Source organism: Canis lupus, chromosome 6 (assembly GCF_048164855.1).
Source record: "Canis lupus baileyi chromosome 6, mCanLup2.hap1, whole genome shotgun sequence".
Lineage (NCBI taxonomy): Eukaryota > Metazoa > Chordata > Mammalia > Carnivora > Canidae > Canis > Canis lupus.
The window spans coordinates 47,896,389-47,909,281 of NC_132843.1; the positions used below are offsets into that span (position 1 = coordinate 47,896,389).

Here is a 12,893-nt window from a genome sequence, read left to right on the forward strand (position 1 = left end):
TGTTGGTGGCTGGCTATCACCTGTAGTAACATGTTCCAACAGGGCTCATATGCCATCGATGGTGTGTTAGATGATTTTAGGTCTTCCTGGATTTTTAAAATGTATCCTTTAACATGTGTTGGGATAAAATAACTAGCACATTAGACCTATTATTTTATGGATATGAAATGCTTAGGGCATAGCTACATTAAAAAAATAATAACAATTAAATTTTATTTAAATGTAATTAAGTAAATAATAGCTCAGGTGAGAGACAGTCTTGGTTAAAAAAGACAATCTAAATTCAAAAAACAGCTGGGAAAAGACATTCCAAACCCTTCATCAGGGTTTCTCCAAAGGCCTATCCCATAGGCCTCCAGTCTGAGTCATGCCCATTCCTGTTAGTTCCCAGGGCATTCACCACACTGCCAGGTCCCTTTCTACTTCTAGATGTCACCCCCAGTGAGGGCAAGATGGAGACTTGATGCCCATGTAGACAATAAATCAATGTTTTTGGATAAATAGCCCAGGCTTTGGCTGTGGGGAGCATCACATAGCACAGCTTTCAGATTTTCCAGATTTCAGATTAAGTCTTGAATTTCTTATTCTATTTTTTTCTGTGGAAGAGACTAGGCATTGTGGTAAGTTGCTAAATTTAAAATCAGAAGATTTAGAAGAGACTGAACAATTTTGTCTGACGTGATAAAAAGACCTGGAGGGGATAAGAGGAAGACTGTCTTGGTTAAAAGAACTGTATTAAAAAGGAATTTCCTTATATTCAGAGCTAATGATGATTCTCAAATGTTATGTTAATTAGTAAATGATGGTACAAGTATTTTGAAAATATAAAATGCTATAAAAATGCAAATTTCTATAGAAATTTACATAGTGCCTTTCTTCTGCTAGGAAACAGTAAAATGGCATTTGAAGGGCAATTTGAACATTTTGGTGTGCATTTCTGTTCTTTTAATAAGCTCTGGATGGAAATCAGATAAAGGAACATTATTTTTTATGTTCTTTTTCTCATGGTCATTTGCCCAGTTGGAGGGTAGGGAGGGATTCCTCATACCTAGAAGAGCATGTGTGGTTTGCTGAAATTTTCCATGTTCTTCATCTCCTCTCTGGCCAATTTACCCAATTTACCCAATTGCTTACTCTAAGCCAATTTACCCAAACGGGCAAAGGCATTATGTGATTTCCTTCTCAACAAAAAGTTGAGAAGACTACCTTGCCTGTAGGGTTTGTGGACTATTTTTTAGCTCTCCTTGGAAGAGGATTTGAGGATGTGCAGAGAAACATGATCTTGTCAAATTATTAAGGAAACTAATAAATTATGGTTCCCCTTTAAAAAAGGGTAGATGCAAAAGAAGTATATAACAAAATGTAAAATAACTAATAAATGTAAAGTAACTACATAACAATCACATAACTATATAGAACCAAAATAATAGTGTAATAAGTGCTTTGTTAATTGTAACAACTTGAGAAACAACAGCAAGACCAGAGGTGCTGGGTGTCATTGTGGGATTGGTGCCATTGCCTCACCAGAGACAGGACTCACCTGGGATGGGGTCTTGCTGTGGCCAACCCATTTTTCTCCAGACCTCAGCCCCAGTGGCTGCTCAGAGTTCGGTTCACAAAGATGATGTGCAAATATGTGCACTGCAGCATAGTTCATGAAATTAGAAACAGATCAGGTGAATAAACAATGGGACATACATATGATGGAATCTTCTAAAAATCATGTTGAGGACAAAGAACAACTGACCTTGGTAAAACAGTGAGAATATAATTCTAAGTGGAAAGCAACAGTCTACAAAACAGAAATTACAGTATTGTTTCATTTTCAGTCAAGGATAATCTGATATTATACACGTGAAAAAAATCTATTCAAGTATTGATGCGGGTCACCTGTGAGTGGTGGGATTACAGGTGATTTTGATTGGGGGTATGGAGTGAAGGCTAAATGCTCAGATTCTATGATGGGAATATGTTCCTGGCTCTGCCACTTGGGTACCTTCTGTGAATTACTTAATCCCTTAAAACCCATCTCCTGACTTTGACAATGGGCTAATGATAGTAACTACTGTGTAGGGTTGTTCTGAACATTGATGAGATAATCTGTATAAGGCATTTTACCTAGTACTGGCATGCAAAGGTATGGATAAACATTTTTCCAAAAAATTCAGCACATTTTCTGAAGGAAGAAACATTGTCAAGGAAGGGAGGGAAGGAGGGAGGTAAGAAGAGGGGGAGTTAGTTTACTCTGTAGATGCTGCCCTGACAGACAAGCCCGCAGGGGTGATGGGTGTGCTCTGCTTCGCGGCGACAGATGCTTAGCAAGAAGCAAGTGGCCTAAAGAACTGCTCCCTCTCCCCTGCCCTGTCCCCACCCTCTAGTCTCTCAGGGAAATTCTCTCATTTATAACCTATAGGGCTTCTTAGCTGAAAATGCCAACACTTTATAAATATTGGATGAGAGTGAGTTAAGGGTACAAATTGGGGCTCTTCCCTGTGCGTCTGAGGAGGAGGCAGCAGAGGGGGGATGTAACTCATCCTGACAGGGTTGGTAATGGGTCTGTGCTTTCCCATGAAGCCAGGCTTACTTTTCCCCAAGGAACTCTCCACACGGAGCCCCTCACACGTGCTGAGCTGGCATCCCCTCACTAGAGGCTGTTCCAGTCAACAAAGAGGCTGAAGAAGGAATCTAATTATTCACAGAGCAAAGCTGATGAGATGGCAGATGCCAACCTGGGTACGTGGAGAGTCTGTGCTGCTGTGTTCCCGTAAGTGAGTTTCCTGTAATTATGCCTGAGGAAAAATTGTTCAGGCTGCAGTTTGGGGAAGGCATTATGGAAAGAGCTTCCGTAGCACCTTTACTCTACATTTAGTTTCCTTGAGTGCCAATTATGCTTATCTTTCAAATTAACCTTCTCTAAAAACTTTTTTTTTTTTCCTAATCCACACAAGTCCTAGAATAATCAGTGATGACAAAACTTGTTCATAAGCTGACTGGAGTTTCATGTGATTTGTTTAAGATTGTATAATAACTCAGTGACATTTGGGAATTAATATGGGGTTAATTAAGTTTCTGAGTTCCATTTGAGTTTCTGAGTTTGGTATTCATATTATTCTGACTTGGAAATTTAGCTAGAGTTTTACTTTCTAATTGGCTATACTGAGATCACACTTGGGAAAAGACATCTTTGTTCAGGAGGGTTCATGGCTCAGAAGTTTAGATGCATCCAATAGGTGGTTGACCACCTACTGAGACATAATGAGAAGTTGAGATCTTGACACCTACAATCTTGAAATAACCATGAACTATGCAGATATTCCAGTAGACATTCTCCTGAAAGAAGAACACTCTTTCTTTCTTTCTTTTTTTTTTTTTTTTGAAGCTTTTATTTATTTATTCATGAGAGACACAGAGAGAGAGGCAGAGGGAGAAGCAGGCTCCGTGCAGGGAGCCTGACATGGGACTCATCCCTGGTCTCCGGGATCAGGCCCTGGGCTGAAGGTGGTGCTAAACCGCTGAGCCACTCGGGCTGCCCAGTGACACTCTTTCAACTGACCTTACTCCCTGATGGCAGGTGGAAGTCACACCCTGCTCATACTCCTTTCTCAGTGGTCTCTAAGCCTGTGATTCTGTGAGAGACTTCTGTGCATCTGTACTCATTTACAGTCAACACTTGACTGAGTGGCTCTGTTTCTTTACAAAGTGTTATTTATTAGGGAGTGGGGTGGGGAGCAGAGGCAGAGAGAGAATCTCAAGCAGACTCCCCACTGAGCGTGGAGTCCAACATAGGGCTCAATCCCAGGGCCCTGAGATCAAGACCTAAGCCAAAATCAGGAGTTAGGCACTCAACCAACTGATTCCTCCAGGAGCCCCTGAGTGACTCCATTCTTACTAGCTCCAGCACCCAGTGACTTTTTCCTGTGCCTCAATTCCTGTCAGTTTCTAATCTGTGTCCCATATGCCATAATTCAGCTTTACTAGACACTGCTTTGTTTTGTCTTCTAGTTTTCCCTGCATGTCTCCTGTTCCCATGATCAGGGGCCATATCTGATCCATCAGGATCACCTCTGCCACAACACGACTACTTTGGGGCAGTGAAGCACCTGCTGCTGGAGCTGTAGGGGTACATCATCAGCCTACAGTGTAGCTCAGGGGGGCAGATGCAGTGTGTCTCCTGATTTCCCATGCTGTCATAAAAAATAGGCATTTTCTGCATCGCAGGACAAACCCACTGTGACTGACACACCACATCAGGTGGTACATGTATATATTTCATCCCAAATGAAAAATATATTCACTCCAAATTTGTTGTGAGACTAGGAAGATGGTCCAGAAAACCTGGTTGCTTCGAGACATAGAGAAGAGCTGCCCCTGTGCCTCCTAAGTCCCATTACAACCAGGACATGGAAAGACTAGAGGCGATTCCAAAAAGTCAAGTCATGCTTTTCAGGAACATCATTATTCGTTTTACAATCCAAGAAGTACATGGGACGTGAATAGATATGATATTACAGTGTTTCAGGTTAAAAAGCAAAAGCTCTATAGAAAAATGTTAGGAAGTGCAAAGTCACTCTTCAGTCAGTGATGCCTCAGGTGGAGAAGGATGCCCAAGAGCTCTATATGTGGCCCCCCCCCTTTTGATTTCATGGGCATCAGAGAGCCCTCCATCTGTGGAAGGTCCAGAATGGATGGGAGCTGGCCCAGGAAGACTTCCAAAGCTCGTGCTCCCCTTTGATCATCCCTACCACAGTACCCTGAACAAGAAGACACTTGGCTGGTTGGATTCAATTGAATTCCCTGCTCTGTACCCACAACTACCAATGCACACTAAGTGTTTACGGACTTGAGTTTCCAGACAAGATGGATTTTAGCTCTCTTAAATGGAGAGTAACCGCCTCTGGTAATAAATGTCTCTTCCTGAATTATTCATTTCTTTGCCCTCTGGTTCAGCTCTAAGCTCTTCCCAGTCTATTCCTCCTGTCTTCATGGCTGCAGTTAAAATCCGCCTTGTTTTAACTGTTCTTTAGGAGAAACTGAGAATGTCATTTACTCTGGATTCCAGAAAGAAGCTTTACTTGTTCTAGGCCCCTTCTCTGACTGACTTGGTCCCAGACTCCCTTTAAACCTGCCTGAAGTATCCACCCTGCCCCTAACCACCACCCAGCCGCCCCCTGTCCAGTCTTTACAATCTCAGAAGTCAGCAGCAGGCACCTGGCCTGTATGTTCAATGCGTGCCAGGCCACGGTATGCACAGCAAGCTGTCTGTTTGGCAGCCTGGGATGCCTCCTTTCCTCTTTTTCAGTTACAGGACTCCGGTTACTTTGGTCAAATTCCCTAAGAAGCCATTTTTGTCACAATTATGTTGATTCTTGCTGGGTGAAGGAATGGGGAATGAGCTTTTATGATGCTAAAAAGAAAGGGTCTGTAATGAAAACCTGCATGTAATTCCCAAGACCTGGGTTCAGGAATCCACTAAGGACTTGCTGAAAAATCTCCAGATTAGGGATCATAATAAGGCTTACTAAAAGTCCTGTCATAAATCCTTGAATTATTTCAGTGAGGACACTATGCTGTGCAGTATATTTACTTTGAATATAGAACATTTGAAACACTGATGACCTTGCTTTAGTCTATATTACTTTGAATATAGAAAATTTGAAACACTAATGACCTTAATTCTGAAGACAGAATTAAGACAATAAAAAGCACACAAATAAGTACTGAAACAGAGTAATTTCTTATATGACCTACCTGCCTACAAAGGCATTCATTTTAAGATGTTTAAAAAGCAAAAGCTTAGAGAGAAAAATGTCTCAATAATACATAGGGACCATAAATTCAGCTGAATAATTCCTCATAAATTTGAAACATTTATCTAAAACTCACAATGATAAAAAAAAATTAAAAAAAAATTAAAAATAAAAATAAAAAAAAATAAAACTCACAATGATTTTAGATCTGAAGAAAACTTGAGATAACTCATTTTATAGATAATGAAGGATCAGAGAATTTACATGATTTATCCAGATTCACACAAATATTAGGTGGTAAAATTTGAATTAGATTGCCATGTTAGTTATCTATTGTGGTGTAACAAAATACCTAAATACATAGTGATTATAATAAAAGACAAATATCTTCTCTATCTCTCTCCATCTTATACACACACGCGTGCTCCTGAGAGTGTTTTTGGTTATTGCATTCAATCTAAATCAATTTGGTGAGAATATACATCTTTATAATATTGAATCTTCCATATTATGAACGTGGTATATATCCTCTTTCATTTGGGTCTTTAATTTTTTGTAATAAAATCTAACAGTTTTCTCCATCTTCCACATCTTTTACTAGAATTATTGCTAGGTATTTAACATTTTTTTAAAGATTTTTATTTATTTATTCATGAGAGATCAGAGAGAGAGGCACAGGCACAGGCAGAGGGAGAAGCAGGCTCCATGCAGGGAGCCCGATGTGGGACTTGATCCCTGGTCTCCACCCGGGCTGCCCGGTATTTAACATTTTAATGTTATTGTAAATGATATTTATTTAAATTTCTTTTTGTAATTTTTTTTGGAAATTGCTATTATGTACTATGATTTGAGGGGTATATTTTGCATATCCAAGACACTGGCTAAATTCTAATTAATCTACAGATTAAAAATTTTTTTGTACATACAAAAAAAAAAAAAAAAAAAAAAAAAAAATAAAAGTCCTGTCACATTAGCCATAAAAAAATAAATAAATAAAAGATGTTTTGAGCACATTTGCAGTATAGTTGGAGTTAAGAATAATAGTTGCAACTAGCAATCAGGTATTTTAGGTACTTGTCCTCTCACTTAACCGCCCCCCTCCCCCAAGCATCCCTAAGAAATAAATGTTAGTATTATTTCCATTACACAGGAAATAGGCACTGAAAGGTGAATCATGTGCCTATAGTCCCATTGTAATTAAAGATATCTGTTGTGCTAATTTTTGGCACAGTGCTACATGCATGGGATTTTAGTCAATATTATCACATCTTTGTAAATTGTACATTTAGCAGAGACCTTAGAAAATGAGAACATCTATCCTCTTCAGTTTAGCTCCTCTGCTTCCTAAATGAAATGAAATGAAAAAAATTAAATGAAATTAAGTGAAAAAAATCTGAGAAATTATTGTAGTATTTCTATACATAAAATAAAACTATTTTAGGTGCATCTGGGTGGCTCAGTCGGTTAAACATCTGCCTTCAGCTCAGGTCATGATCCCAGGGTCCTGGGATCAAGCCCTGAGTTGGGGTCCCTGCTCGGCGGGGAGCCAGCTTCTCCCTCTCTCTCTCCTGCTCCCCTATTTGTGCTCTCTTTCTCTCTCTTTCTGTCAAATAAATAAATAAGATCTTTTTAAAAAGTATCTGCTTTGGGATTTGGTATCTGCTTTGGGATTTGGCAAAGCATGGCTGGTTCTTCTCAGCAAGACTGCTGAAGAATAAGGCCTGGCACGGTTCCTGATCCTTGGTAAAGGTGTACGTTGTGATGAAATAAGATAGACTCAGGTTTTGGTTCTAACTCTAGCACCTGGAGTAAGTTGCCTTCCCAGTCATTCATCTGCCTGTTCATCCTGTTAACAAATACTCACTGTACTCTTACAGTGTGCCAGTGATGAAGCAGTGATAGAAATGACTAGATCTGATTGGGACCTTTAAAAGCTCCTTCTGGCTATTGGGGGAGAAGGGATTGGAGAATCAAGACAGGGAAACTAGTCAGTAGGGCTGTTGGGTTTCCCCTAGGCAGGAGATAAAAGTGGCCTTGGCTAGGAAAAGTAGAAAGAAATGAGCATATTCAAAAATATATTTTGGAGATGGGGTGCTTGGGTAGTGCAGCAGGCTAAGCATCTGACTCTTGATTTCAGCCGAGGTCATGATTTCAGGATTGTGAGATTGAGCCCCATAGGGCTCCACACAGAGTGTAGAGTCTGCTTAGGATTTCCTGTCTCCTTCTCCCTCTGCCGCCCCCCATGTGCACACTTGTGCACACTATCAGGAAAAAAAAAAAAAAAATATATATATATATATATATATATATATATATATATATATATATTAGAACTGACAGACCTTGATTATGTGTTCCTGGGCAGATGGGTTGGGGGAAAGAGATAAATCAAGGATAACCCCCAGGATTTTAGTCTGAGCAACTGAATGAAGGGAGTTATCATTTGCTGAGATGGAAAGGATAATGGAGAATCAGGCTTAGCATCTGGAGGAGATAAAGAGCTCTGCTGTGGGCATAGCAAACTCTGTTTTGTGCTTATTAAGTATGCAAGTAGATTAACTTAAATCTGACTTCTCCTAGGAATCTAAAGTTCCTCTTTTCTGAGGAGGAGAGAAGGAGCCATTGGATCTGACAGCAGAGTTCTTTGATGAATTTAACAAGAGAAGCAGCATCCATATTGAAATGGATTGATAGGAGGTTAGGTTGGTTAGGTAAAGAGGTAGAAACAAATATTGATAACTCATTCCAAACATTCTGCTTTAAGTGGAGATGTAGCTATAGGGGGAGATAGATACCAAACTTATTAGAGAGAGAAAAAAAAAGGATAGTTTATAGGACTTAATGTTCATCAGAGATTTGTGATCATAATTTTATTTTATTTTTATTTATTTTTTTCCTAGAGAGGGAGTTAGGGGACAGAGTGAAAGAAAGAGAGAGAATCCCAAGTAGGCTCCAGGCCCAGCACAGAGTCTGACATGGGGCTCAATCTCAAAACCCTGAGATCATGACTTGAGCCAAAACCAAGAGTCAAACACTCAACCGACCGAGCTCCCCAGGCACCACTGTGATCATAATTTTAAATTCAAAGGGATAACTGTGATGAGATTTTCTCCCATAACCTTTAGCTGGAAGGATAGGAGAGCAGAAAGTTGAACTCCTCTGGGTTGAGATTTTACCAGGAAAATGTTACAGAGGGAGAGAGATGACCATGAAACATAAACTTGATAAAGAGGAAGTCACTACAAGAGGTGTGTGATGGACAGTGAAGAAGTGGTAAGGTCAGTACTTTGGAAATCTCAGTGAGGTCAAGAAGGGGCATGATGCAAGTGAGCTGGAGGAGAGGAAATTCAGAGTTCAGAAACTAGGAGTCTTAAAATCACAATTTCCAATGTACAGTTACTGGTAATAAGAACTAGACTGTGATGGGAGTGGGTTACTAAAGAGAAAAGGAGAGAAAATCAGTGGCCATGTGAGGGCAGAGTAGCTAAGGGGCTAGTGTGTTGAGTGAGTTCTCCTTGTCTTTGATGTTGGTGGAATCAGTGACAATCATGCAGGAGAGGAGATGAAGAATAGAGAAGGCAGTTAACTAGAGTCTTTACAGATCTAGGAGGTTGACAAAGTATATCAACAAGCACTAGAGTTGGGGGATAGAGCTAAATGTCATGGATTTCAGGACAGCTTGGGACTATGAAAGATGAATAAAAAGTAGTTTGGAAGTGACAAATGGGAGTGAGGAGAATACTTACCTAACTTTATAATTCTGAAGTACTAGGAGTACAAGAGATAAGACAGTTTCCCAGGAAAGAGTCTACAGATGGATTAATGGCCTCAGAATCACTGAGAAGGACTTCGATGGAATGGCTTATTTCAGACTGAGCCTTCCACAGAAGACTAGAAAAGCTAGATAAAATACAGTCAAACAAAAGAAAACTATTTAAATCTATCAGAGAGCAATTAAAGCCTCATCTCCTTGCGGGGCCTAGATCTGACACATGGAGAACTTGTTAGGATGAGCCTGGTATTCACTGCCAATTTTTCTTTGGAGACATTTGTCACTTATATCTCAGGGATATAAGTGCTCAGGTCAGGCAGAAAGCAGAGGCCTTAACTTTGCTAGTGAATCCCTGGACTGGGGAGACAAAAACTGGAATTTATCTGCACAAAGCCCATTATGCAGTCAGAAATTACCAGGCATGCCAAGGCACAGGAACAAATTCTGAGAGCCAAGAGAAGTAAGTTATTAGAAACAAGTCTGCAGAGATCCAGATACTGGATAGGGACTTTGACATCACTCTAATTAGTGTGTTTAAGGAAATAGATAACATGGTGGAGATTTTCACCAAGGAACTAGAATCTATGTAAAAAAAAATCAACTGGGAATTCTGGAACTGAGAAATAGGGAAGCTATAAAGTAGAATTCAATAGAAAGGTTTAAATGCAGATTAGATACACAGAAGGGGAGGTCAATGGATTGATAGTAGAATGTATCTGTAGAGGTAAATCACAGAGAAGAAAAGGATGGAGAACACAGGAAAGAGCTTAAGAAGCATAGGAAACATGGTTAAGAAATCTAACAGTGTGGCTGGCTTTGAAGAACTATGAAGAAGAGGAAACGATAGGAAGCAATATGTTTATAACCTTTCCAAAATAAACAAAAAGCACCAAGGTAATGTACAAAACCAAGAAGGAGAAATACAAAGAGAAGCATACATAACCATAGCATAGAAAAACCGATGGAAACCAAAGATAAAGAGGAAAAGCTTTTTAAAACACCAGGAGCAAAAGATGTATTATATCCAAAGGAACAGCAGTGAAACAGATAATTGACTTTTCAGCAGAATTTACCAAACCCAGAAGACAATGACATGGCATCTGGAAAGATCTGGAAGAAAATATTTGCTGACTTGATATTCTGTGCCCTGTAACTATGACCTTCAAAACTGAAGACAAAATTAAGATATTTTCATACAGTCCCAAACTGAGAGAATTTATTGGCAGAGGTTCATTTTCATTTTTTAAAAGCCACTAATAAGTGAATTTTTTAGTTGGAAGGAAACTGATTTTAGATGTATGCAAAGTTAGGAAGGGAGGAATGAAAAGTTTGGGAAAAAGTAAATAAGTGGGCAAGCATAAATGAATATTGACCACACAGAACAATAGTAGTAATGTCTTCTGGGATTGAAAATGCATACAGAATTAAAACAGCACAAAAAGCAAGAAGGAGTAAATGTAGTTAAAACATGTAAGGTCTTTACATCATCCAGGATATTGCAAAAATACCAATTTTGGGTGATCTATAGTAATTCAGGAATACAGTTTACTGTATTACTAAATGAACTGGTTGGATAAATTGAAAACTAAGTGCAAGATAATATTTTAAATCCAAGTATATTAGTAATTATATTAAATATAAAATACTATAAGTATATTAGTAATTATATTAAATATATTAAAATTAAATTATATTAAATATAAATATAAAATAAATTAAATATTTAATTATATTAAATATAAATTCTCTTACTAAAAGACAAAGCTAGCTTATCCAGCTGGATTAAAAAGATATATACTGCTTATAAGATTGACTTTCTATATTAGGACACAGAAAGTTTGACACAACAGTGTACTAATCTGTGTTGGTGGGAATGTGAACTGGTGCAGCCACTCTGGAAAACTGTGGAGGTTCCTCAAAGAGTTAAAAATAGACCTGCCCTACGACCCAGCAATTGCACTGCTGGGGATTTACCCCAAAGATATAGATGCAGTGAAACGCCGGGACACCTGCACCCTGATGTTTCTAGCAGCCATGTCCACAATAGCCAAACTGTGGAAGGAGCCACAATATCCTTTGATAGATGAGTGGATAAAGAAGATGTGGTCTATGTATACAATGGAATATTACTCAGCCATTAGGAACGACAAATACCCACCATTTGCTTCGACGTGGATGGAACTAGAGGGTATTATACTGAGTGAAGTAAGTCAATCAGAGAAGGACAAACATTATATGGTCTCATTCATTTGGGGAATATAAAAAATAGTGAAAGGGAATAAAGGGGAAAGGAGAAAAAATGAGTGGGAAATATCAGAAAGGGAGACAGAACATGAGAGACTCCTAACTCTGGGAAACGAACTGGGGGGGGGGGGTGTAAGGGGAGGTGGGCAGGGGGTGGGGATGACTGGGTGACGGGCAATGAGGGGGGCACTTGATGGGATGAGCACTGGGTGTTATTCTATATGTTGGCAAATTGAACACCAATAAAAAATAAATTTATAAATAAAAAAATCACAATAATAACTAAGATAAGGGAAATTTAATATAAAGAATTATTCACCTCTGATTCAGAAGTGATTCTAAGGTATAAGACAACTCAGTATGTTATCCTGGGGGTGAGGGAGAATATCTAAGGCTGGGGTTCAGATGCACTGAAGAGTATATGGATCTTCTGCAACACTGGATAGAGAAGTTCTGACTGGTTTGTCTATAGTTACTGGGCAAGTAAAAAGCAGCCCTCCAGAGTGCAGGCAGTCTGCAACTGGTGCCTAGGTGTGTTGGCCTGCAGAGGGAATGGGGGCTGATGATGACTCTCCTTTGTGGGGGGTTGCCGGGAAAAATACAAGACACCCATAGTGTACAGTATAGTGTGTATCCCAACTATTGTGTAGGATATACTTATACTAAAAAAAATTATTTGTTGTTTATTAGAAATTCAAATTTAACTGGGAGTCTTGTTTTGCTTTGCTCTTCTAAATCTTTCAGGTAGGATTGTAGGATGTAGGCAGCCGGCTATACAGGTGAACCACAGCAGATCACCAGGCACACAAGTAAGCAGAGGAACTGGGGGCTTTGAGGCAGGTGGGAACTCGGGCATTATGTTCATGTGGCTGGAAGATCACTGAGGGACCTATGTATGTATATGTTCTATGTATATGGCTGGGGCGGAACACCACCAGTGTCCTCACATCCACACCACTGTGGCACCTTGTAGCAGTTAGAAACAGCGCAAGAGCCTTTCCCTCTTGCATGGTCCCTCCAGCACCACTACTATGAAAGCTTACCCTCCTCCCCACTGTGTAGGAGAAATTCTTAAAGGAACTCCCTCCATTATCATTGAGCAGGTTTTGAAAGATGAATTTGGAGCTAAG

The 12,893-nt window shown here is 39.5% G+C and overlaps 1 protein-coding gene across 5 annotated transcripts in view; it reads left to right on the plus strand.

Moving 5' to 3' along the window:
- Positions 1-12,893, plus strand: part of PLD5 (phospholipase D family member 5) — a 409,798-nt gene that overhangs the window by 242,691 nt on the left and 154,214 nt on the right. The window lies entirely within an intron of this gene.